Here is a 26,765-nt window from a genome sequence, read left to right on the forward strand (position 1 = left end):
AGCACCCCTGCCACCATGTGCCATAGCGAACTCGGTGTGATCCCCCTATGCTTTCGAACGCAACTAGCAACTCTCTTACTGTGGCACAATATCTGGGCAAAAGAAAAAACAGTCCTGAATCGTGCTATTATTGTAGATTGCTTAAAACTAGAGTGGGCAAGCAAAATCCCTTGGCTCTCCTATGTCAAAGCCCAACTGAGGAACCTGGGTTTGTCAGATTGTTTCGACAACCCAGCAAAAACTGCTAAAATTCCAAGGGCCAAGTTAAAGAAAGAATACATGGCGTATCTGTACTTGGAAAGAGATATGCAGGAGATGGGTAAAAGAAGGGTTCTTGACCACTCACTTTTGGTTTGCTCAATGGGGACTGAGCCCTACCTTTCTTTTTATTTTAATCATGCCAAATTATATTACCTTATAAGGTTTAGGTTTGGGAGCTCACATCTGTTGGTTTCATATCCACGAAACGCTTACACAGATGCCGGGTCTGGATGTCTGCCCATGTGATTCAAAATCGAAGCAGTGCACGTTGCACTTTATGTTCTTTTGCAATCTTTATATTACTCCAAGGCGCACTTTTTTAATACCACTTTTAAAACATTTGAAAACAAGAAGGTGTCAGGCAGCTTTGCACTAACTCTAGCTTTTAAAGGATGAATGTATCTGTCTGATGGTTTAAAGATATATCTCCGCTTCAGTCCGACTTAGAAATATTGTTGGGAAATGACCTTATATTGCACTTTATCAATGCACTGTATATATATACTGTTGTCTTAAAAATGTTGCCATATGGCACTAGGAATGTAGATTCTTTTCTGTCTCAGTATAATTACTGTTGTGTCCAGGGCGGTGATATGAATTGTCTCTTTTTTTCTTTTCAAGAAATATTGTTTATATTGTTTATTTTTCTAAATTAGAAACCTTTGTTTTATAAAGTATTCTTTAATGGCTTGGAACACAGCCGAATAAAGATTTCGGAATGAACTAAACAAATTCCATGATATGTTAAGTCAACTGCATCCATGACACATAAGCATTACCCTTTTCATTGTAAATGGAGCCTTCTTCACATTGCTACTGCAGCATAAACATCATTCCCTACTGAGTAGGAGCACGACAAACCCTTGACAAACTTACAGAGTGTGCATTAGGCTCACCATATAAATCTACTTCCTTAATCTATGGTAAATGTGTCATGTTTTGCATTAGACACTCAAAATTGACCTACACTGCTACCCTTACCCAGCCCTGTAGATCCTCATATCTGTTCGTCAAATTCGTGAGGAGGACACATATTGTGGGGAAATATTTGGTTAAAAAAATGTCTTGTGAGTGATATGAGATGGCACAGGACTCAAGCTCAAACAAGCACAACAAAGAAATATTATAAAAGTGCATAAACTAGCAGTACTGAGCTATTTTTAGAGCACTGAATGTGTTCATGCTTTACAATAATGTCCTATTTGTTGCACTTTTTTATAGCTGTATCACATTTGCACAATTTGCTTAACATTTAGTAGACTTCGTTGTAATTATCATTATATTTCTATAGCCAGGTAGTAGCCCGATTTGATTTGTGTGTATATCTCTTGTCTTTAATGCTTTCGCCACACATCAGAAAATACAATAATAAAACAGAAATGTACCCATAATGTTCTAAATAAAATTAGACCTGGGGTACATTTTCATTAATGAATTCATTAAATAATTATGTGAGAGTAATTTGCACGAATTTAGTGTGATGCTTATTATGGGAAATACCTGAAATTATGTCATTATGCCACTTTACATGATTACATGACATTTATGATAAAAAATTTGCAGCAAACTCATTATTTGCATATAAAGACAGGTAGCTTTTGTTCACGGTGCTTTCTTTCCCCAATTTCTGTTAGCTCGAAATGCATTCTTTAGTCTAAAATAAGGTCGCATTTTGCACTAAAATAAAGTTAAATTATGGATTTGCTTTTGGGTGATTACACATAATTGTATGTAATTTTGCCGAAATTACGCATAATTACGCAAAAGAGTCTTTGATTGTAACTGGAGTGTCTGTTTGGGGCCTAGGAATAGAATAGCCTCCCGATGTTAAGAATTATGATAATCAAAAAAGATGAAATGTCTACAAGAGAGTTCAGACTGCCGGAGGGAGGTATATGTAGCTCAGAAGTAACACAATTTTGGAAGGTTTTCCCAGCATATCACACAAATGTATAGAAAACAATTGGGAATGTTTATTATTTGACCCTTCAAACGATTCCCCAATGTAATGCGTTGATCTGTACAATGGCATAATTTGCTGTTTATCAGTCCATACATCTATCTCAGTGCCTCACAGACAAAAAAATTCTGAATTTGGACAAACAGTAGGTCGAAAGTCTCATCCAAAATGTTCAAGTTTTAAGCCTTGTTGTTGCAGATGCTACAGAAACAGGTCACTTTTGGATACAGATGGCAACTACACTTGGTACTTCAGACTGAAGCATGATGACATGGTGTCTGATTTGCCTTCATTTATAAGAAAGTCACCAAGCAGCGGGAGACTTAGTTGTTCCTGGCTAAGGCCCAGTTAGAAGACTAAGGACTTGATTTAGATCTCGGCAGATGGGTTATTCCGTCACAATGGTGAAGGATATCCCATCCCCAAAATATAAATCCCATCGGATTAAATGGGATTACCATTTCGGCAGGTGGGATATCCTTCATCTTTGTGATGGAGTAACCCATCTGCCGAGATGTAACTCAGGCCCTAAAGTGATCTCTTTCTCCCACAGGTATGTCACTTGTAAGGGAACTTCTCCCACAGGCTAGTCAATTGTAAGGGAACAATCTATATATGGTTCCATAAATAACACAAAATACACCACAGAAAATGACTCCACTCCCGTAAACCATTTGGAATGTTGATGCTCTTTCTCTATTTCATGCTCTTCCTCATTGTTGGATAAGATCCAAATATTGACAAAAATTAGATCAGTGCACTGTGCCGTATCTGCACAAAGGACAATCCTTTGCAACCCTAGTGGCTCCAACCATGTTTCCTCCTTTCACCTCCAATATTCCAGCCCTGGTGCCTAAGAATAAGCTAAGCCCTACCAAGGTGTTTGTTTCCCATTTCATCATAGCCCTCTTTGGATTCAGCATGGACACCACTGACACAACAAAGTAAGCATCCCTCTTGAAGATGAAAACATCAGAGGAATTATCCATGTGGCGAGGGCAACAGTTGAATCAAACTTCAACAATCTTAGTAGAGCACCTCCAAAGGGCTCAGAGATTTGCCTTCCCAGAGGAGATTTTCAGGTCCAACTGAGAAGCCCTTATAACGCTTATTAAAGACTATGGCGTTAGGGAGAATGATAATTTGGAGTAAGATCATCTCCTTTCCTTGTATTATATAGAGATATTTGTTTATATCGGGTCTTTGAAAATGTTACTGGCCTGAACACTTCACTTGAAAGGGGGCATCTCTTATCCATCCCACCCCTATTCAGAAGAAGTTTCATTAATTCTGAATGTTGTAGAAAAAGCTGTTGCAGGCTTGGAATTGACTTTGCCTTCTGTTTTTTTGCAGAATTGTATAGCGCGAACTCAACCTAAAGGTATTGGAGCGCTTTGCATGAGCACCAGTTACGTTACACAAGGACACGTTCATTTTTTGGTAGCCGCAGGGAGACTGAGTGATTTGCCCAGAATCACAGGATGCTGAGCTGACGCCGAGGCTCGAACCAGGTTTCCCAGATCCAAAGTCGGCAGCTCTAGCCGTAAGGTTACATCCTTCTTCTTTGGAGGTGGTCTAACATTTTGACTGAGATCCTCAACCCTCCTCCATACCAGTGGCTATTTTGCTTCCATTCAATTAATTGGTCCTGTCATAGATGCTTGGGAGAACTCATGTCAACAAATAGATAGCCAGATGCAATAGACCTGTTCTGGACAATCCCCATATTGTGCTTTCCCATGTGTCACTTGAGAGTCTGGTTCTCCAAGTGTACTCGAGAAACCAGAAACCAAATGTCTTCCTGAAGGAGCTTCCAGAGAATTAAGGAAATGTGACTCAATGGGTTGAAAGGTTTCTGGATCTAACAGTCTGGCCCCCAACACTGCTAATGTCACCTGTCTTCTGGGCTGCTTTGCAAATGCATTGTGGGAAACGGTTAAACTGACAGTGACCAGGTTTCCAGACCACTCTAAGAGACCAGACCTGGTCAATTGTGGATTGGATTCATCCATACAGATTTTGAGGTGCAGACTGGAATCTGTGGACACTCTAGCTCGATCCATAGGTACAGCTGTCATGCTAGGTTAGCATACTTGGGTGCATTCCACTGGCTTCTCCTATTGGTGAACTCATGGACATTGCAAATCCGTCTCCTGCAGGAGCACTTCAAAAGCCTCCTTAGCATGACATTTATTCAAACTGTAAAGAAAGATCTGCAGCTACTCCAAAGTGATGCAATCCCTTTAAGGACAATCTTCTCAGTCCTTCCAGACACCCCAGCAGTTATATCTCACATTTGGGGCAGGAATGGATCTAGAGGTCAATCATCAAGAGCAGCAGCAGCAGCATAATCTGCTTGGTCTTCTGCCTCACAATCCCTCAGATTCCCCTCTCACATTGTAACCTTCCAGAAGAGGGAGGGTCTCCCATTTTTCACCAGTTAGTAGGAGATCAGCAGGGATTACTGGTTCATCTAGCTAACCCAAAAAGGCAATTCCCTACCCATCCTGTCCCTCCCTCAAGACTACCCTTCTTCTACCTTGGCATACCTTAATTTGGGAAATTTACGTCCTTTGTTTAGTGAATAAGGGGGTCAGAGATTTGATACCCATGGAAGAAAGGCCACATGATTCCATTCCATTTACTTCTTTGTCCCTAAGAAGAACAAAGCAAAGCAACAGGGAATCTTGTCAGTAGTGACTCACCTAACAAGATAGGCACATCACTTAGCTAGCAGTGACTGGCATCACACAGGTATCAGCTAGTGCAGCATAATTTCGATAGGAAAACTGCACCAGACTAGATATTGTGTAATGGGCGAAGGGCCCTTTTGAAACTGTAAAGTCACATGCACCAAACTCTGATTGAGAGGTGAACAGATGCAAGACTTGTGCAAACTGTGATTTTGTAAAGTCAACTTCCTGTCCAGAGTTAGTTATTTTTTATGACGCATCTGACATCTGGATGTTGTGTGACCACAAATCAAATACCTCAGCATCACGAGTACTCAGGTGGGTCTTGCAGTAGATTTGGATAACACAAAAAAGTAAGTGACAACCAACAAAAAGAACCTACCCAGAAGGAATGCATATCCCACGGATGAATAATAATCATAACAGACCTGGAGCTAGCAATTTATTGGGTCGATTTATGTGTCTAAATCTCAGCTGGGAAGCTGAGCATAAGCTACCTTGGAGCCAGTCTGAGAAAGTTGTTTTGCCATCTGCCACCCTCAATACCATGGGCCCCTGAAACATATGTAAACAGTCTAAACAAGAATGGTTTGCAAACATCACTGCATCTTCAAATATAGATATGTCACCACTTGAGTATGTGTCACTCAGGGCAATTTACACTAGTGTCATTATGTGAAATTACATCAACATTAGGTCAAATTATGCAATATGCATCACACACTCACAATTGCCCGACCGGTCCATTCGTGTAAAAATGTAACTCAAAAATGTAATTTTGAGTTGATTTTTGGTTGCTTTAATTCAAAACTTGGCTTGCATTTGAATTTGGAGTTTTGTGCCCAAGAATTATCCCATAAATCTGCTCAGGTAAAAAATGCTACCTGAAAAGTTTGTTGGAAATGGTCCTCTCATGTAAAAACTCTTCCTGAAATGCCGCTCCTGTTCAAAATCTCGGATTATAAAGTCTACATAAAATTACAAGATGTGGCAAAATGCCATAGTCTCTGTTATTTTGCTTACATTTTGTTACACAAAATTGTTAAAATTCTGCCAGTTACTTCGGTGTCATGAAAATTCTGTCCAGACCTAGAATCACCTAATTTCTATGAAATAATCTGTTCTTTCATCCAAATGTATCTTTTCCCTGGTAGAGACCAGGGAAAAGATACTGAGCTTCCACCACCCACTACACGTTCCTGCCGAATTCATTCACAGAGTTTAATGGTATCATTTAAAGATGGGTGGCAATGGACATACACCAAAAATTGGGGGAATCCTGGTTCATCGCCCTTTTGGGATCCCCTGCCTGAATGAGAGGCAGGAGAACAACTGAATTTGCAATGTAGGATCCGTAGCCTACTCCACCATAAGAAACTCACTCCCATTGCACCAGCTCCCAGAAGACTATTGGGCCATTGCACCTCATGGCTGTTTCTAACAGGAAAAAAACACATGCAGGGAGCCAACTCTTTGATTCAGGACCCTTTCATTTATATTTTACATAAACAACCCCCCACTGTGTATATTTGTCTTTAAAATATGTACACAATGTCGTTGGTCTATCCTTTTGCTATGGAATTACAGTCTGGCAGCATTGAAAATTTTGGATGTAATCCTCTGGCCATGTAGGGCCAGGCACATTTGGTATAAATTCCCCTCCTGTTCAACGGGGAAGCCTAGATGCCTAAATACAGCAGATGGATTGCAGCTAGTAGCAGATATGGTGCATTACCCCCAGGTCCCTTCGTCCTCGACACCTTCATAATTACAAGTGGAGATGATCATCTCCCGACAGAAAAAAACAAGAGGAATGCTGGGATACTAATACTGCCCCTCTCCCCGGGAGTACATAAGCAGTACTTACCCAGCAGCCCTCCTGTTCTTTTTTTCTGTCTGTCAACAGATTGGATGGTGTGCTGGTGCTGCTCCTGCTGGGCTGGAGTGGCGTTGCTTCTCTCTTCCCCCCGCCCGGCTGCCTGGCTGTGCGGGCGCGGGGTTCCCTGGACTGCCTCCTGGCCTGCCGGGCTTACTGGGAGTCAGTCATTCTTGAAGCCGGTGTTCTGCTGTGCACTTCGTGTGCCTACCGGTCCTTTGCGGCTGTGGCTGGAGTTCCCGAGATGTTGCTTCCGGGTCGTGGGCTCGTCTTCCCGAGCTTGGCCGGGGGGGTCGTGCCTAGTTGGATGTGCTCCTGCGGTTCCTGGCTGTGATGGCGGTGGAGTGGGGGGCCTTGTTCCTGGGGTGGGCCCCCGCTCTGGGTGAGTCCCGCTTGCGGTGTTTTTCTTTCTAAGAACATGCGTTTCAGTGAGACAATCAGCCGGCTTGATTGGGGTGCAGTGTTCGAGTCTCGGCGAAGACGCTGTTCGTGTTAGTTTCTCCCCATGCTTGGCATTTGATTCTGTGTGGCGCTCTGTTGCCATGCACTGTGCTTGCTAATTGTTCAATGTCCTGTCAGCTCAGCTCTGTGCCTCTGCAGCCCCTCCCTGCTTCTGGGCTGCCTCAGAACCGGGAACAACGAAGCAACGTAGGGGGAGACCAAACCGTTGGGGGAGCTGAACTGGTTGGCTTGTGGCTGTATTTGTATGCTCCCCTCTGATGTACAGGGAGACCGGATCTATGGGGGAGATCTTCTAGTTGGAACACCGGCAGCTCCCCTGCCTTAGCTGGGAGTCCTCTGACCCGTCCTGGGGCTCCGGTTGCCCCTCTGTTTATGGCACGCCTGGGAATTGGGTTACATCGGCACTGTGGATGTAAAGTCCCGTTCTTGCTGGGGCTACAGTTTGGGGACCGGGCTTCAGGCTCAGGAACTGTGGATGTTTTCAGGTTCCTGACAGTCCACTCAGCCTCTTCTCCTTCTCCGTTCGATGGAATGAATGCCATTGAGTTGGGATCTCCATGATGCCCTTCATGGTGTACATTTCCTTTACTACCTGTGCTGCTTTTCTGTGTGGATGTGTCCCGTGCGGTTCGTTTCCTGTGGACCATCCGTCCTCCGGGCAGGCCCCCAGCTCATTCCTGGGCATGGTGGCTGCGTTGGTGGGGGCTTCGGTGTTGGTTCTGCTGGACACACACGTGGCTGGAGCCCGCGCTATACTTTCTTCTGGGGTCTCTGTGTGACTCGTCCATTTGGCCCTGGCCTTTCCGTGCTTGGCCGGTTGGGTTTCGAGGGGTTGGCGTCCCTGGGATGCCTTTCTTTTTTGGTGTGCTGCTGGGACGACTTATGGCTGGTGGTCTCGGGCGCTGGGGTGCCGTGTTCCTTTCCCTGTCCCTCGCCTGACTGTCGGTGTCCTGGGGTCTCTATGGCTGCTCGAGCTTGGCTGTGGCTTCGCCTGCGCCCTTCTCTGGGTCTGTGATGTTTTTTCCCTGTGCCGGTGGGGGCCTTGTTGTGCTGTTGGCCCCTGCTCAGGCTGTTTCGCCCCCCTTCTTCTTCTAGGTGTCTCGTGGGCTGGTCCTGGAAGTGGTGGCACACGAAATGCACAGCAGAACACCAGCTCCAAAAATGACTGACTCCCAGCAAGCCCGGCAGGCCAGGAGGCAGTCCAGGGAACCCTGTGCCCGCACAGCCAGGCCGCTCGAGCTTGGGGGTTTTCCCCTCCGGGGTTGGCGTGGGTTCCTGTCGCCTCTGTGGGGCCTGGTTCCTTTTTTATTCGCTGGCTCTCTGCCTTTTTTGCTTGCTCCTGGGTTTTCTCTGTGTTGTTGGGATCTCCCTGCCTGCTTGCTTGCACCTTGCCCTCTGCTACTCTTCTGTTTGTGTCGCTTCTCGCTTCTTCGGCAACTGCCTTCTCCGTGGGTGGCCTTGCCTCCGCTGCGGGCTGGCTGTTGTGGCCTTGCTCCTGTTGTGTGCCCTGGTTCTTCAACTCCGATTCCTGGCTTCTGTGGGGTTGGTCGGCATTTGGGGCTCCTGGTTCCTGGCTCTGTTCCTCCAGTCGTTTGGGCTGCGCCTGGTTCCTGTCCTTGGATGCTTGCCGGTGTCGTGCCGGGGGCTCTCTGGGGTGCTTTGTCCCCTCTACCTGCGCTTGGGTGGCTTGAGCTGCCTTGGGTTCGACTGTTCTGTGCTGTTCCGCCCTGCCTGCGCCTGTTCTTGTCTGTTCCCTGTGGTTTTGCTGGGTCTGGCCTGGATGGTGTCTGCTTGGGCGCCCGTCTGGGTCTTCCTGGTGCTGTGGGCTTCCCTTTGCTCCTGCCTGGGCCTTCTGGTGTTGTCCCGGGACCTTCTGTGGGCTTGGCCTGGATGTTTCTGCGCTGGCTCTCCCCGTGCTTGCCTTTGGTTTGCTTCTGTTGTTTCCTGGCCGCCCCTCCTGTTTCTGCCGTGGTGCCTGCCTGGTTTGTTCCTGGCTGGGGCCTCCTGGCTGCTGCCGTGTCCTGTCGTGCCACCTGTTCTCCGGTGTGGTGTGCTGTCCCCATGCTCCGCTGTCTGCTCGGTGGTTGTGCCTGGTCGGGCCGGGTTGGTGCCTGCCTGGCCTCCTGGGGCTGCTGGGTGCTGTTGGCTTCTTGGTCCTTCTGCTCGCGGGGGTGTTTGCTCCCTGAGTTGTTCTGGTCTTGTCTGGTTTCCTTGGTGGGTGCCTGGCTGAGGTTTTGGCTAGGGCGTGCCACTCCTGCATGTTGGGCTCCTTTTTGGGCTCTGCTTCCTTGCTGGTCTCCCTTTGGGTCCTGGCGGGGTGTTCTGCATTGGGGCCGCTTCCTGGTGGTTCCTTCTGGGCCTTCTCCTGCTGTTGGTTCTCTTCCCGGGCTTGTTTTCCCGGTGTTGTGGGCCTGTGTGAGGTTCTGTGGCTCCGGTTCTGCCGGCTTCTTACTGGTTGTGTGTGGCCTCGGTCTGTGCCTCCTGGGGTTTCGGGCTGTGCTGTCCCTTTTCGGCCTGCTCTGGGGGTTTGTTGCCGGCCGTTTCCGGGTTCTTTCCTGGTACTGTGGTCCTGGCTCGCTCCTTCCCCTCTGCTTTCCCGGGCTTTGTTCCCGGTGTGGGTCTGTTTGGGTGCACCTCCCTCTCTGGTTGAGGTGCTGTTCTGTGGTGCTCGTGCCTCTGCGGGTCCCTCCCTCCTGGCTGCGGGTTGTCTGTGGTTTCCTGCTGCTTGGTCCTCTGCTCTCCTTCTGGGGTTTGCTTTGGCCTGCTGTTCCTGCTGCGTGGTCGGGTTGCTTGGCTCTGGTCCTGGCTTCCCGGTTCTGTTGGCGTTTGTGGGCCTCTTTTTTGCGGTTTGCTTGGCTCCTCTCCGGCGTTGCTGGATTGGGGCCTTGTGGTTCTGGTCTGGGTGCTGTGCTCCCTGGGCATTCTTTTTCCCGCTGCTCTTGCCCTTGCTGCTTGCCTGGCCTGGGTGTGGGGTTCTGGGCGGTCCTGTGTCATTTGGGCGCCTTCTTTGTGCTGCCCTCTGTGCCTCGTTGGGTGGCTGCTGGGGTTTCCCAGTTGCTCTGTGCTCCCCTCCTGCCTTGTTTTCCATCCCTTTGGGGTTGGGTTTTTCTGGGCTTGTGGTCGATTTCTCTGTTCCCGACCTGGTTGAGTGTTCTTTGTAGCTGATTTCCGGTCTTGTTGGCTTCTCCTTGTTTGGTGGGCTTTCGGCTGGGTTCTGGGGTTCTTCCCCATCCCTGTCTTTTGGGTCGGGTTCTCGATCCTGGTCGGCTCCTGGGTGCTTGTTGCTTCCTGGGCCTCCTCGGCCGGGTTTCCTCCTCGGGTCTCTTGGGCTCGAGTCCTTTCTTTTTGGGAATTTGGCCGGGTTTCTGGCCTGTGCTTCTCCTTCCTTTTTGGGCTGGGTGCTTGTGCCTGCGCTCTGTTGGCCGTTTCTTTCTTTGGCTTTCTTCCGGGTTGTCTCGTCTTCCTGGTGGGTCTGCCTGGCCCTGTGTGCCTTCCGGCTGGTTCTGTCCTTGGCGGTCTTCTCAGGTGGGTTGTTTTGGCTGGTCTTGGTGTCCTGGTCCAGGTCCCGGTTGCCGGTTTCTCGGGTTGGCGGCCTCCTTTCTTAGGAGCCCTGGCCTTTTTTCTTCGTCTCCGGTCCTTCTCCCTGCTGTCCTGTTCTGGGTTGCGGGCCGGCTGTTTCCTGCGGTCTTCCTTTCCTCTTCGGTGCTCCCTTGGGTGGCTGCTTTTGTTGTGGTTTCCTGGGTGTGCTTGTGCGTGCGGAAGGCCGGGTTTTCTGCTTTGGTATTCTCCACTTGTAATTATGAAGGTGTCGAGGACGAAGGGACCTGGGGGTAATGTCCTATTACTTACCGGTAATCTTCATTGCTCCGGGTCCCGTAGTCCTCGACACCTTCATACGGCCCTCCCTCCCTCCCGGGCGGCCGCCTTCCTGTCTGGGCTTGGTAGTACAGGAGGGCTGCTGGGTAAGTACTGCTTATGTACTCCCAGGGGGAGGGGCAGTATTAGTATCCCAGCATTCCTCTTGTTTTTTTCTGTCGAGAGATGATTATCTCCACTTGTAATTATGAAGATGTCGAGGACTACGGGACCCGGAGTAATGAAGATTACCGGTAAGTAATAGGAAATTAACCACCCTAACCAATTGACTGCTCTCTCTCTAAATGAACCAATAAGATATCTTAACTTTAGGTTTGATTCACAATGATGTGAAGCTAGAAGCACAAACTACACATATGTTATATTTAATCCTGTAGAATAAATACACCCAAACAGCTGGAGTACCACTGCCAGCAACTAGAAGTAGACTATATATAAAGAATGAAGGCTGAATTCCTTCTCTCTGCAACAGATGTAAAATTGTGAAATCGTGATATTATTGCAGATGTCACATGTAATGCCCTAAATGATGTACTTTTGATGTCTTATGTAAACAGCCAAATTTCAATCTGTTTAAGGGTTTTACTCCCCAACATAACTCCAATATACTGTCTATTTTTCAGGGAATTTCTAACATTTTTTAAAGCATATGCTAATGTGTTTCATTGAATGTATATAAAGAAGTGGTTAAGAAACATATGAAAGCAAAGGCATTTTTAATATCATTGTCTAGGCATTTCATGTGCTTTGAATGTACCGTCATACCTGTGACATGGTAAATTATGTGTTCACGGGTCCATGTGTGGGGCACGAGGTGTGACAATGGCGATAGATTACATTACAAAGTGATATGTTTTTTAACGGGTGTGCGCAGCACCATGGGAACTGTATTTATTTTAGCTTGATCAGAATATGTGATTGTATGTGTGGTGGGTCTTCCTTTTGGTCACTTCTCTGTTCAAGTGTCTCTCCGTTGGGTGTCATCTGAAAATTCAGATAGGTTGATTTAAGGGAATATGGCAAATAATTTGTTTGAAGAATTTCTTTGTGGAGGTATGTTGCTGTTTTATTGTGTACACTTGTGTTAGTCGACTCACACTTACTGGATCTGTTCTTTCTTTCACCTTCTGCATAAGTGATCTTAGAACAATGAGCTAATCTGCCGTCCCCCTGCCAGTGACAGGGCTCTGCCTTCAGTGGTTAGTTAATGTCTCACAGACTTCCCACCTAGCTTCACACCACCCCTTATGGTGAAAATCCTCTATCCTGATTGTGGATTCCACAGTAATGAACTTGGCCTTTCTTATTTTACATATATCACTATCTGCTTGTTGAATGGTGTCATAGACCATCGCTTAAATATGTATGGGGTCATTAGGCACGTGTGTCACAACCATCTTAAATTCTATTTTGCTGAACTTGACCTGCCTGGATATATTTATCTCTATTGTTTTTAAGTTTTTGGTTGCCACGATTGAGTGGTTTAATTGGAAATTCACGTTTGCCATCTTTGATACTAACACCCATGCTCGCAGTGCCAGGAATGGAATTTGCATGTGCGATAAGGGAGAATAAAATATGTAATGCATCGCGAGCTGCATGGCATTTACTCATGACCCTAGTTGCACGGTACTGGCACCAATCGGATGCATATCCATCACTAGTGAGGCAAGTGAAATTGAACCAGGATATAGGGAGGCCAGGGTTCCACTTTACTTCAGTAATGGTCATGTTTTACTACCCAGCTGGTAGAAGGAGGTATTTTGCCTTGCTTGCATTAGTACCCAGGCACCTTCAATGCACCACTACGAACAGTGGCATAATTGCAGTCTAGGCGCAGTTTATCCGTGCTGTGCCAGCCTTTAAATGAGAAGACTTTCATTGATATGACACGTTATAAAACATATTAAGACAGGATTTCTGGTAAATGCAGAGGCAGATGTCAATTGCACCCAGCCAGCACCGTATCATTGTAACAATCTCTGTGGGTATTAGACGGTGTCAAAAACAAGAGCAGAAAAAACAGTAGGAAAAGTAAAATACAAAAATACCAACAGCACGAGAACTGCACTTCAATGAAAAGCAAAAAATAATCAGCATCATTCCGAATGGAAATTACAAAGATTAACCCTACAGACCGGATATCACATCCATGATCAGCACTGATCCTCTCAGTGTCCCAATATCTAGTATTTCTTTCGGTTGTGCCACTTTCAAAAACACTTGAGCATCACTGTTCTAATGATTCTTGGCACATGTGTGAAATCCGTGTTCAAAGTCAATAACAAAATAAAGCTTAGCACGGTTGACCTCCTGGCTCATTTAACAGTCCAGGAATTACATTTTCTGGTGTTATTTGTTCTTCGCTCCATAAAATCATCGGCCGTTTACACAAATGTAATAACTGAATAAACAGCTTCGGGGCTTGTTATTTGGTAATCCTGTGTTTGATTGCACATTTGCTGGGTCTGACTGGCGAAGGTTGAAATGGGAACAGCACTCTGCAATCTTGAATGTAAAGCAGCGGCGCTGGAGGACCCAGGGGTGACTCACCCCGAGCCGCAGACGCTCCTGCCCAGGGCGGCTAATGCACGCGGAAAGGAAAATGCAGATTGCTGTATGTACCCTGAAACTTCAGAAAAAGACAGAATAAAAAAGAGCGCTGATACAGGGATAGACACCGTGTCATCACGGGATCATTCCAATGCTGATCATGTATACAGTAATAGAATCAAACGGACAGGATTTTGTTTCCTATGGTACAACGTCTTCTCATCTTTCATTAATTTAATCTTTCTTTTTTCTGTCCAGGCAGGAAACTGTTCACAATGGAAATGTAGAATTACAGTATTGCAGTGTCCTGCCGGACACGTTCTAGTGTTTCGGTTTGTATTCCACCTACAGCCGCGGCCGGTAGTGGGAGTACCGGCCCGGGCGGTGACGTGGGGAGGGGCAGGGGCAGGGGCAGGGGCAGGGTGGGGGGTAGTAAATGTGTGGATTACGGACTTTAAAAGGTAAGTAAACATAAAAATAAAGAAAACGAATTTCGTTGCACACACTGCATCACCAAATGCGACTCAGTGTGTGCAATGAAATTCGTTTTATTTATTTTTACGTTTATTTATATATAAAAATACGTCACTGCCCGGCCGGTACTCCCACTACCGGCCGCGGCTGCCCACCCATCACAGGCTTACCCGGTCAGGTGACCCTGCCAATAAATGGGGCCGGGCGCACGTGCCCTGGGCCAGTTCCAGTAACTTACTGCTCTGTGGCCGTGTCCTTTATTAGTAGAATGTGGGCCCGGGGCCCACAACACTACAAATACATCTACAAATGTTATTATCTCTAAGAACTACATAATGACTTGCACCCGCTTTACATGTATGAGAAGAGATTGGAGGTTTGCTGCTCCAACCGACAGTCCAAAGCAGCCGGCAAACACGTTCTGCCAAGAAGCCTTACGCTCAGGGTGTCGGCACCAAAAGTTGCAGTGAATGATGACGGAATTATGCAAACCGAAGGCAATGAGGAAAAGGAGGAACTAAACCTATCTGCAACACAGAATGGTGAGTGGTCTGGGTTAAAACCAGCCACGAAAGGCCTGAATTGCTTGGCTGTTCGTTTGGGAGAAAGGCAGGACGGTGGTGGGGCAGGGTGGGGGGGGGTGCTAAAAACCAGAATATGGATTATTGGAGGTAAGTAAACAATTTAATAAATAAAACAAATTTCGTAATGCGCCTTGCATCGCAAAATGCGATGCAGCCCGCGCTACAAAATTTGTTTTAATAATTAAATTGTTTACTTACCTCCAATTATCCATATTCCGGTTTTTAGCACCCCCCACCCTGCCCCTACCTCGTACCGCCTTTCTGCCCTACCGCAACTCCCTCCACGGACTGTGGCTGGCAGGGAGGGGTTAGAATTACTATAAAAACTCCAATCTAACAAACATGGAGGAAAATGCATACATGGAGGGCAGCTTTCCTAGTGTATCTGCTGTCCAACATGTATTGGAAAAAACTAATATATTGTGGGTGGTGACAATTTCTATTTGAACTCAAGACCAGCAAGAACTGGGTTAATTAAACATTGAAGAGGCAAAGGTCCTAAGTTAACTCCAGTCCAACGAATATTAGCGAGAAATATCAGATGTGGTATTGTATTTCTAGTGCAACTAATGGTGGGAATAGATGAGCATGCTTGGGTGGGTGCCAGATTTGTGTGTACAAATTAGGTAAAGGGTCACATTCACTATTCTAACTACACTCCAGCAAACATTGGGGTCATTGTATATAAAAGATGGAATATGTGCGAACACACTTTGGGGAATGTACATACAGACATTGGGGGGAGGATCACTTTTACTATTCTAACTCCAATCCAACAAACACTGGGGTAGGGCATACATTGGAGCGGGGGTGGGGGGGCAGATTCACTACACACAGCTGCTATAAATACCCAAGAAACCTATTTTAGAATTTTAAATAAAGGCTTTATTAAACCTAAAATTCCATTAAATGTATTACGATCAGAAAAAAATAATTAAGATTAGTTTTCAAATTTTACAAATATATCAGAATATATGTTTTTCTAAATAATGGATACATTAAAAAACAAATAATGATTGTCCCCTAAAAGCATCTTAAAATGCACACAAATATAACAAGAGCAAAAACATATGTTATCATAATGGAACATTACTTTACAATTCTTAAAGTTTACATATATTTTTTTAAATATGTATTTTCATATTTGATTGTGATTCTATATATTACAACAAGTAACAGGTGACAACAATGCACCGTAGACAATCATAATGCTGTCACAATGTTCAATTTCCATGGAATTAATATCTCTGACATATTGTTACTAGAACAGTGATCTAAACAATACATGACGTCTCAATCTTTAACTAATCACACATCTCTTGTACCTGGGTTGGACCTGGGTTAGACATGGTGTTGGAGGTGCGGGGAAGAGTATCCAGGCACCGATGCCATGGGGTGAATGGAGGTATCTCCAATTAAGTTTGGTTTGCATGGACAAGCATCTCTTGTCTAACTCTTCCACCCATCTGCTGCCCCAATTCGTGCATGGGTGCGCTCATCTGGAGGGTACTGCACCTCTCTGAGCAGCCCATACCACAGGTCCTGATTTGCAAGCCTGGGTTCCATCTGAACCAACCTCATCATAGCTTTTTCAGCCATACATCAATCCACTGCGTCCCTCAGCCAGCACTCCATTGTGAGGGCACTACTACTTGACCAGTGAATCACCAGCCTTATTCTGACCAGCTTCAGGGTTAAATCAATAAACCTTTCCTTTGTTTGGCGCCCAGCCAAAGGGACCACAATGGCCAGCAGTAAGAGCTGGGGGTGTCCGGTAGGTCCAAATTGCGCCTGCCGCTATTTACTCCTGCTACTTGTCCCCAGTATTGCTGTATTTCTTTACATGCCTACGTCAGATTATGGTTTGTAGCCCCCATCTTGTTCAGACTTTGGGCATTGTTGTGACTTTGTATTGGCCAACCTGTGGAGCATAGCTGGGGTTATATTTGTTTTGTGTACAAAGTTTAACTGTATCAGGTGGAATCAGCTGTTGCTAGATATCTTTCTAATAAGTGTTAGCACTTCCTGCCATTGTTTATCTTGAAGCTGTCCACCATTGTCCACCTCCTACTTACGTCTGGCATGAAACTGCATTTTTGTTGTGATTGCTTAGATTGTCTGATAGAGGAGCCTTACTACTCCTGTGCTGTGATCTGCTTGCAAGATTAATATCATGGAGGGAGATCTTTACAATTTTCTCATTGAGGATACATGCAGCCCCCTGCTTGTGGAGTGCTGTTGTGAGCTCCAGCTGCATCTTCGCACCCTGTAGTTGAGATCAATCAATGCTGCTCTCCATCTCATACCAGCCTGATGTACACTGTAGTTGAGAGGGCAGATAATAAGCACCCAGGTCTGACAAGCAGAGTCCTCACTGTTCATAGGTACATTGCAGTATTTCCATTTTTACCGTATATCTCTTCTTCCCAAAACTAAGCTGATCAGTGCCCATTTAAGCTTAATAAGTAGATCTTAAGGAATTGTAAACATGCTACACTGCAAACATTTAGCGAACAGTTGTATAATTGCTAATGGCTGTCATGCCGGCCATGGACAATGCAGAACAACTGGGGTAAGCTCTAATCAGTAAGGCTGAGCCTGCAAACTATACAACAAAATAGAAATGCCAATACTGATATTTTAGTTAGTATATTTTTTCAACCATAAAAAGTCACTTGATCAAAAAATGGGAAATGCTATTTAATAGCTGTTTTATTATACAAACATAGAATTTAAAGAGTACATTCATTTTGACTTTCAATCTGTACTGTCAGAGAACAGAAACTTTTTCTATACAAAATGAAAAAGAGAAAGTTTGGACACAAACCAGGGCAATAAAATCAACCATACAATCATCAGTCAATCATACCACAGTCATACCACAAACATGCATACATTCAAAATAACAAAACTAAACCTAGATGGGATAAAGAATAAACCAATAGGTTAAGTATTCGGTCTGCTGGCTGAATGGAAATGTAAGTATTTACAATTATTTACACCATACATTAATTTGTATTAGAATCCATTGAGTTATAGTAACTAAACATTGATCAGTGTGTAAATCACAAAACCAAGTGTAGCCACAAATCAACACTAAGGCAATGGACAGATGGAAGCAGACGCTGGAGAAGAGGGGAGCCTACGCGTTTCAAATCCCTATGGTTCTGAAGGGATTCTCATCAGGGCCAGATTACTCTGCAAGGAAAAGAAAGAAAAGAACCTATGTACACAGTTTTTTTCAAAAAAAATTCTTTGAAAACAGAACCAAAACGAGCACTACAACGCCCAAAAAGACCTCTGCTTACCAACAAGGAGCATATATCCAAAGGGAGCAGATCGAAAAGTGGAAGATAGTGAATCACCTATAGACATCAATCCAAAGACACAAACATATAAACAGGAAAGAATATATCAGCTCTTGTTTTGTATTCTAGGATGCCATATGCACAAACATTATGAGCAACTGTTTATTTGCAAATGCTCGTAAGGCAGGTACCTGTGGGATGATTGATCTTGTGTCCTTGCTTGTAAATGGTAAGGGGGGGTGTGGCTGTCCTGTAAGTGGAAACACTTAATTAAAACTGGACCGCATAGGGGGCGAGCATATGTTCAAGGGCAAACACGAAAAGCCTCTTACCCGATTAGAGATGGAGCACTCTTGAAGAGGGTTCGTTTCGTTTGCACCGTCAGCGCTGAGGGAATTTGCTGAAATCAGGCTGAAGCGAAAATAAGGGGTAAGTAATAGGCAAAAAGATTCAAGCCGAGTTTTTTTTAGGGGAGATGAGCAGAAAACATGAGTCTGCTTACCGGAGTCGGCAGTCCGTTACTGCTTGACACAATCCGACGGCGTTTCAGACGGCGCTGCTTACTCGCGCATGCGCTGAGCCTGTGATTAGGGAATGCAGTGTCTTCTTTTACAATTGAGACGCTGGTTGCATGGGCATGCGCAAAGGTGAAATGCGCTCTCAGTTACCATGCGGTTAAGCTTCATTGTCCTTGTAAGTTATTTCTCAAACTACGAGTTTCCTCAGCCAATAAATGGACTTCCATCAGAATCGACACTATCTATTGATTTCACCTGTAGTACCATCCCTGTCCTCCCACCGCATGGTAACTGTATGGATTATGGATCCCACCTTACATTTCATGGCCATAAAGGCCGCCACCTTCCTTTCCCTACAGAGCAGCCAGGTCAGCAGTTTGCCTGACTTGTCTCTCTCCCTATTCAGAACCTGTCTATACTGTGTGTGTGTTGCAGCTGTTCTTTCTCCAGTGTATTTCCATGATTAGTGCCCTCAAAGTATATAGCCACTGCAGGGCCTCAAACCATATGGTCGCTGCAGGGCTGCAGTCTTTTTGCGTTGGTGCATCTGGCACTCATCTAGTTTTTTTAGCTTTAGATAGTTGTATCTCTAATTCCCTCTTCCTCATGTATGCCCTGGCCAATGCCATGTCTTGCCTCACCACTTTTATGTCATCCCACTCCACTCCCCTTGTCCCTGCCGTATTTGTGTTGTGTTCAAAGTATTCCCTAAGCGTGTCTCATACATCTTGCTGGAGCACCATGTCTCGTAATATTGAGAATGATAGCCTCCATGTAGGTATTGCTGCTCTACATCTCGAGCAGCAATATTTTAAGTACCTGGGTGAGTGGTCTGAGAGTGCCCAGTCTCTGTAAGTAATATCTGATATAAATTGTATGTGGGGGCGTTGAAGTAAGACATGGCCAATCTTGGTGTAAGTTTTTGTAGTCTGTACATAATAGAAGAATTTCTGCTGTTGCAGTTGTTTTTCCCATGATCTATTGGTCGTGTCCACTTCCCTCATGGCCTTGTCTAGTGTTTTTCTCATGCTTTGCTAGTAGTTGGGTTAGGTGGGAGACCATCTACCTCTCTGTCCAACATGTAGTTAAATTCCCCCAGCCATAGCATTGAAGCACCCAGGTAAGGCAGTGCCAATAGCGCTGCCCCCCAGGGAAGGAGTGATTGCTGGGATTGGGGGCTTATCGTCCTACTGTAGTCAGGGGGTGGCCATTAAAGCAATGATGTAACAAAACATATCAGCCTCCAGGGTCCATCCGCTCCAGCTGTACGTCAAACTATGTCTTCAGTGTAAGAAAAATACACACCCCTCTGGCATATGTACTCTAATCAATGAATGAATGAAAATGCATTTGTAAGGCTCATGGTTACCCATGGGCATCCCAGCGCTGTCTGTGGCACCCTTAAGCTATAAGCAGATCAAGGGAAAAGAAAAGTTTTAAGTTGTTTTCTGAAGTTCAGATAATTAGGTTCGAGCCGTATGTGGACCGGCAGGTAATTCCAGAGCTTAGCTGTGTTATTTGAAAGCAGACAGCCTCCAGTTTGTGATCTTCGGGACTAGGATTAAGCCTTTATTGTCAGATCCATTCTCAATGCCCTACTTGGTCGTTAGGGCTGAATCATGGAATGGATCATTGACGAGCCCTTGCCAGTGAGTGCTTCGTGTGCATTGCACAATGACTTAAATTGAATTCTTTCTTGGATTGGTAGCCAGTGCAGAGTGGCAAGAGCAGGTTTCACTGAGAGGCATCTAGGGATGTTCAATAGAAGGCGAGTTTGCACAATTCTGTACAGTTTGCAGTCTTTTGGTTGAGACCTGAGGGGCTCCTAAATGGAGGGCATTGGCATAGTCCAGCCATGATAAAATTAAAGCTTGAACTAGAAGCCATCTAGCCACAAAAGGGAGCAGGGGGGAGGATCCCTCAGATCATTCTTAGGAGGCCATTGCGGCTAGCTGCGACTTTTTGAGCTTGTTGCTTAAAGTTGAGATTACAGGCGGTGAGCCCAGACAGCTTGGCCACAAGAGGTCTATGTTTGATGGGACTGAGTGGCCCAGGAGCATAAGCTCAGTCTTTGCTTCATTACGTTTTAAGAATGAGTTATCCATCCATCTGGAGACCTTCTCGAGACAAGAAGCCAGGCCAGGACCGTAATTGTCCTGCAGATTAAGGGAGACAACTAGCTGGGGGTCATCTGCGTACGTGACCATCTGTACACCATCTGAACATAAGAATCCTGCAAGGGAGCTCATATAGATATTGAACATGGTTGGACTAAGGGAAGATCTTTGGGGGACTCCACATGTCAGGGGCATTTGCTTTGAGGTGAATTCCTCTTCGAAGACTGTGAAAACTCGATTTCTCAGGAAGGACAATGCTATTACGGTTACTCCTACCTCCCTCAGTCTTTGGATCATCAGTTGACGATTCACTGTATCGAGGGCTGAGCTGAGGTCTAATAAAATGAGGACAGCACAGCCTCCGTCTTCGAGAATTTTTCTCGCTCCTTCTACCACGGCTAGGAGAGTGGTCTCCGTGTCCTGTTGGGCTCTGAACCCTGTCTGCGTGGGATGGAGGCGATTATTTTCTTCTAGGAATCTAGAAAGGGCAAAATTCACATCTTTTTTGGCTAAATTACTGATACCAGGTAGCAGAGAGATGGGTCAATAATTTGCCCACTCTTCGGGGTCAAGGTTAGTTTTATTCAGGAGTGCTTTAACCCTGGCTTGTTTCCATAAGGGGGGTACGATTGAGTGAGGCATTTATCACTTCAAGTATGACTGGCGATACGATTTTGGTGATTTGATTTAAAATGGAGGGGGGAACGGGGTCAGCAGGTGAACCAGATTTTAGCTAGCTCAGATTTCTTTGGAAGGAAGTTAGGCCCAAAAAAAGGAATTCCTCCAGCAAGGCTCCTGCGTTTGGGGTTGTGATGTCTTTTGATGGGCTGGTTTGTGGGTCTGTGGCCCGTGGAAAGACTTATAGATATTTAAAATGTTGGCAGAAATGAATTCTGCTATCTCATTGCACCGATGTTGAGGGTTGTCGGAGGTAGTGGGGGAGGGGAGGCTGGAGGGTGTGAGAAGAGATTTGGCAATTTTAAATCTTTTATGGGGGGAGTTTTCCGCCAATGAAATTTGTTATTGGTAATAAAAGGCTTGGGCAGCTTTTATTTCAGTTTTGTAAAGTTTTAGCGCCTCTTTGTATTTGGTTTTACTGGTAGTAGAGAAATCCTTCCTCCAACTTCTTTCCTGCCTTTTGCCTGATGGTTTTAACACCCGGAGTTTAGAGGTGTACCAGGGTTTTTTTTGGCTTCTACTTTTTTTTGGGTCACATTCCTTGGAAGGACTGTGTTAAGTGAAGACTCGAGCCAGTTGTTATTATTATTGTTTGCCGTAATGGGGTTGGAATGAGGGATTGGAGTGGTGTTCTTTAAAAAATTCCCCCAAGATTAAGGGGTTACCTGGTGTGATATAATGTGCCTATACACATTTTACGGAGTTTGTCTGCCTCACTTTGAATCAGGTGAGTCTCCTGCATGCAGACTATGTGTATCCCCTCCCTGCACAAATACGCCCTTACCTCGCCAGCTTAATATACTTTTTCAGCCCCGCATGTTACAAGAAACTATGTCAACAGTTTCAGCCATTCAAGCACTCCCTGAGACCTCCAGACCCACAGCCCCCACACCCCATTCAGTGCCTTGTCCCTCTCTGATGTGCGTGAAGAAACAATCTTAACAGTAAACTGTACTTCACCTTGGATCTTCAAATCGAGCCCAAATAGCCTTGATTGATGTGATCCCCCCTTGGTACTTTGCATCAAATCACAATTTTGATAGGCAACAATACTTAAAGCCTCCAACTATACACATTGTCCCTTTTCTCAGTCAATACTTGCTTTCGCTGACCCAATATGTGCAGGGCCCTCTCCCCTCCAGGGTGCTCCCACGAGTTATGTCCATTGACAGTCTCTCTTTTGGGGTGGGCAGTGCCTTCACTGTTCATATGTTAAGCACCCCACTCCCATCCCACCCAGTCCAGTACCTCTCCCCATCCACTCATCAGTGCAGCAGTTCACTCTGGTCATTAGACTTGCCCTTCACTGCATCACTCTCCTCTGTATGCCCCTGCAAGTCATTGCCCTGGTTCCGCCGTACATGTACTTGGACCACCAGTGTCTCCAGCCAATTGCATGCCTGTTGTGGCTCCAGGAACAAATATGATTTTGCTCCATGAAGCATTTTGAGCCACTCCAGATAGAACATCATGTATTTCAGATTCAGATTCAGGTCTCTGGACCTCTTCACTGTCTCAAAGGATCAGCATGGTTTTGGTCCCCGGAGTGTACAGTCAGGGACCCACTTACTTGCTCATCACCAATGTGCAATTCCTTGTACCTCCGTGCCTCTTGCAGAAAATCATCTCTCACCCTGTAATTGAGCAGGCAGAATATATTGGTTCAGGGTGAAAATCTCTGAGGGGGTGGCTTGGCCGTCATTCTGTGGGCACTCTCGAAAAAAAAGAATTTGGAGAGCCCCGTGGTTGAAACTTCTCTGTTATCCACTGTTCCAAATACATTTTCAGACATTCTCTTTCCATTCTTTTGGGGAGATCCACTAGATGGACATTGTTCCTGTGGCAGCACCACTGTCAACCATAGCAGAATCTCCACATCCCTGTTGTGAGGTGTCCTGTGCTGCTGCTACACTTGTGTAACCCTCCCTGTGACTTTCCAGAGATCAGCATACACTAGGCCCAGGTCTTTAGCCACTCCATCCACTTTAGCTTTCAGTGAGATCTGCATGTCCTGCATTGCTTTCATGATGTCCTGTAAAGTCAAGTCATGGAGCTGTACCCCTGGATCCTGCTCACCATCACCCTGAGACACCAGCACCTTAGTGTAGTTGTCCATGTTGGTCTGTGTGGTCATGTTCCTGGGGTGTTACCTTTCACGATGATGAGGGTGGGAAGGTATTTGGCTTAGGCCCTGTCTGTCTCACTGAAGTTCTCAACCCCCCCCCCCCCATGAGTGAGCTGTGGAGCCCAGGTCCACCCTGTCTTATGCAGGGCATGCAGGTCTGGTTCTCTCACAATATCGGGGGCTTATCACCCACTTGCTGCACTGTGGCATCTGTGGCCCCCAGCCTCTAATTGACTTCTGCATCATGGCTGTTTCACTTCTGCCAAGCCAAGCATCCCAGTTCACTAGGCCCTCCTATCTCTCAGTCACAGGGGCCAGTTAGCACACCAGTACAAAGGTTGAGCTCCTTTGTGTCTGCCACCTCAGACCTCAGGGTCTGCAAGGCCTGCCAGCCTCTTTCCGCTGCCCCTGCAGCCACTTAGCTGCAGATTGTGGCTGGTCCTCCAACTCTGACACATATACTTCCCGATACCTCCACAGCAGCTGGGTCAATCTCCTGCCTGCACTCCTTCCCTTCAGGCTCCCCTGCACTGACTTCCCATCCTTGCAGTGCCACCCGCCCACTGTGTGCTGCCATTCTCTCTGTGTCTCCTCCTGTGCCACATATCCGACTTATATTCACCATTCACCGCACACCAAGGCCCGCTCTAGCCGCGTGCTTCGATCAGGCACCATTATGGCCCATCATACTTGCAGGCTGTCTCTAGACTGAGCTTTGTTTGTCACGCCTCCAACAGGCAGGACCAAGGATTTCACTGCTGTTGTGCATCACTGCACCCTGGCTCTCTGTGCTACTGGAACCATTCTATAACTGGCTGAAGATCCCTAACCAGGGCAAAACCGGTAGTAGGTTGCTTGTGTTTCAGTTCAGAAAGGACCTGGCCTGGCAGTTCAGGCTGGAGCAGAGTCTAGGCTGGTTTGCATATGGCTGAATCCAAACTGAGGTGGCATAGAGGGCAAAGAACAATGGATTGTGATGCAGCCCGAGTGATTGCTGGTGGCGGAGAAAAATTCAGGCCTTCCATCCATCACCTTGTTATTGCAGTTTGCACTTTCAGAAAGGTGGCATTTTCCTGCCCTAAAATATTTGTTGTCTTTAGCCTATCTTTAGTCTATCCTGGGTCAAATGACTGGGTGTATTTGGCAGTTTGGCTTTTTAATTCGTCCCAGACAGCCACACAATAGAGGGATTAGGTGTGTCTGATTGGGACGTGAACTGGTAAGTAGGAGAGTGCAGCTGGGCACAGCCCCACTTGCAGAGCTCCACTTGCAGAGGTGGAATGAAAATGTAAGCACTTCAAAGGGAATTCTCTAATTCTACTTCAAACAGGGCACATGTATAAAAAGGGGTATCCTCAGACCCACTCTTCAGTTCAGTTTCTGGACCTGGGGAAGGTCTCTCAGAGAAAAGCCTGCTGCTGTGGCCTGCGGCCTGTCCACAAAACAGGTTTGCTGCACCTGGAAGGAGGACCTTGCTGCCTGGAGACTCCCTTGAAACCTCAATGGCCTGCCCTGCTGCTTGAAACCTGTTTCTACACTTGAAAACATGACTGTTAGAATGATTCCAAGGGTGAGTTGGCTGACATCCTGATCAGAGAAAGGACTGAGAAGGCTTCAACCATCTTGAACCTGCACCTAGACCCAGCCTGGTTGAGTCCTAGGCACTCAACGGGTACCCCTCCAGTCCTGGACCAATGGTGGTGTTGTTAGAGATGCCCATATAGACAAAATCCAAAACTTGTGACTACGCAATTTCTGGCTAAAGACTAGTCAAAGAACCGAGACAAGACCAGGACCAACCTCCTCATCTATCTGTCCAAATTACATTGCTAGTCAGCCTAACTTTGTGGCAGCTCCAGCGAAATTCTTTTCCAAAGCAGCAAATCTTGTTCAGCAGTCCTTTGGTAAAGGGGTATCCGGGCTCTTGGATCTCTAATCAGCTAAAGCTTCCTCCCGGAGGAGATTTTCAACTTCCAAAAAGGAGACCAACGGCTCGATTTATATATTGGCAGTATTTATACTCTGCAACTGTGATGGTGTATACATAGGGCCAATATGAAGGTTCGCCCACCTGATTTAAATGCGGGTGGACCTTCAGTTTGGCCACGGCAGAGAGTCTCTGCCGTGGCAAACTTCTCCAATGGCCCTGGGGAGTAAGGGCTGTTGTAGAAATTGCTACCTGTCCGTCCGCCGAATTTGGAAGGGTGGTCATGTAGTTATTTTTTACTGTTTCTTACCATAAGTTAAAACCTGGTAGTAAGGAACAATAAAATCATTTAAATGCTTTCCCCATTATGAATGAAGGCTCCTATGTTGTGCGGAGCATTGTATTTGTTTGTTTTCAGAAACAAATCCTCTTTTGTGTTTTCTTTTTGAAAATAAAAAAAGAATGCTGTTTGCTGCAGAGCTGCATCCTTCTGACGCTGCCCTGCAGGAAACAGTAAAATGCATCGTCAAGAACTGCTGTGATGGCAGTTCCTTCTAATCCCTTTATAATTGACCACATGCTTTGAGGGCATTTATAAATTAAGTGGGTGGCCTCTCCACTATGGAGACAGAGTCATTCACTCAATTCGCATGGCCACCCAGTCATAAATCTGGGCCTAAGTCTGAATGCAGAAATCTTCAAATTGACTTTGTCCAGTGGCTCCTCAACAACAACACTCTCTCCTTGGACACTGCCTGCAGCCTTGCCTCACTGAACTTTACCTTCTCAGGACAGTTTCTTCTAAATTTCTTCTAAGTCCAAAAATAAGTGCCGACCAGGCCCAATCCACTTTTTGTATCCAACTTACACTCCAACACCGTAGGCCAGTTTCTGGACTTTGACTCTGTCTTGCGTGACTAGATTTCTGCAGTTGCCACTTTAATCTTTTAGCACTAGTTTCCACCTTAGATTTAAAATAAAAACTAGCTAGGGTTCTACTGATTGGATTTATGTTGTTTTTCATGTCAAATAATGTATTATATTTGATTTTTCTAAATTGGTGTGGGATTTTTCATGTGTTGTGTTTTCCCTTTAAAACTGTTTGTGTTCTGCATAAATGCTTCCCACTTTGCCTCTAAGTTAAGCCTTACTGCTTGTGTGCCAAGCTACCAGAGGGTTAAGCATAAGTTAATTAAGTGGCTATTGTGGTTCACTGTGTCAGGGTCTGCCGATGTGCCTTGACCAGGACTAACACCCAAGTCAACCAATAACCCAATTTCTACCAATATAATTTTAAGTATATTAATAAAATCATGCAACTCCTCTGTTGGACCTGGCCATTTTTCAGGGTTA

General features: G+C 45.8%; 1 protein-coding gene and 1 pseudogene across 1 annotated transcript in view; one reads left to right on the plus strand and one right to left on the minus strand.

Moving 5' to 3' along the window:
- The window catches only part of LOC144825333 (exosome complex component CSL4-like), a 42,188-nt pseudogene extending 18,694 nt beyond the window's left edge, over nucleotides 1-23,494 (minus strand).
- LOC144824265 (contactin-associated protein-like 5) overlaps nucleotides 1-26,765 on the plus strand; it is a 1,259,345-nt gene that overhangs the window by 628,635 nt on the left and 603,945 nt on the right. The gene's annotated exons all lie outside the window — the stretch shown is intronic.

This window comes from Lissotriton helveticus, chromosome 3_1, assembly GCF_964261635.1.
Source record: "Lissotriton helveticus chromosome 3_1, aLisHel1.1, whole genome shotgun sequence".
Classification (NCBI taxonomy): Eukaryota; Metazoa; Chordata; class Amphibia; order Caudata; family Salamandridae; genus Lissotriton; species Lissotriton helveticus.